Source organism: Sinocyclocheilus rhinocerous, unplaced genomic scaffold (genome assembly GCF_001515625.1).
Source record: "Sinocyclocheilus rhinocerous isolate Xijiao unplaced genomic scaffold, SAMN03320098_v1.1 scaffold938, whole genome shotgun sequence".
NCBI classification, from domain to species: domain Eukaryota; kingdom Metazoa; phylum Chordata; class Actinopteri; order Cypriniformes; family Cyprinidae; genus Sinocyclocheilus; species Sinocyclocheilus rhinocerous.
This window is the reverse complement of record NW_015665007.1, coordinates 29,570-30,221: the sequence shown is the minus strand read 5'-3', so window position 1 is coordinate 30,221 and position 652 is coordinate 29,570.

The window sequence follows — 652 nt, the reverse complement described above, 5'->3', positions numbered from 1 at the left end:
TCTGGATTGGAGGATGGTCTCAACAACCTTGGTTGTGTCCCCTCAGAGGCCACACCCATAACTTCCACAGCTGGAAGTGCATATGGGCCCAGGGGTGAAAGATCGTACCCTCCACCTGTGAGAGGAGGTCCCTCCTGACGGGAATCTCCCATGGAGAACCGTTGAGGAGGGAAATCAGGTCCGAGAACCATACTCGGCCCGGCCAGAACGGGGCCACTAGCAGTAGACGGACCCCGTCCCGGCACACTCTCTCCAGAACTCCAGGGAGCAGAGCGATTGGGGGGGAAAGCGTACAGACAAAGCCTCGACCAAGTCTGTACCATCGCATCCAGCCCCAGTGGAGCTGAATGAGTCAGAGAGAATCAGAGGGGACAGTGCGATGTCTCTCGAGTCGCAAACAGGTCTACCTGAGCCTGGCCAAAAACTCTCCATACCTGCCTCACCACCTTGGGGTGAAGCCTCCATTCCCCGGGCCTCGGCCCCTGTTTCGACAGGATTTCTGCTCCCATATTGAGATGCCCAGGGATGTAAACTGCTCCTAGCGAGAGGAGTTTGCCCTGGGACCACACAAGGATCGGGTGCGCCAGCCTGTACAGGGGGCGTGAACGCAGACCTCCTTGGTGGTTGATGTAAGAGACCACCGCTGTGTTGT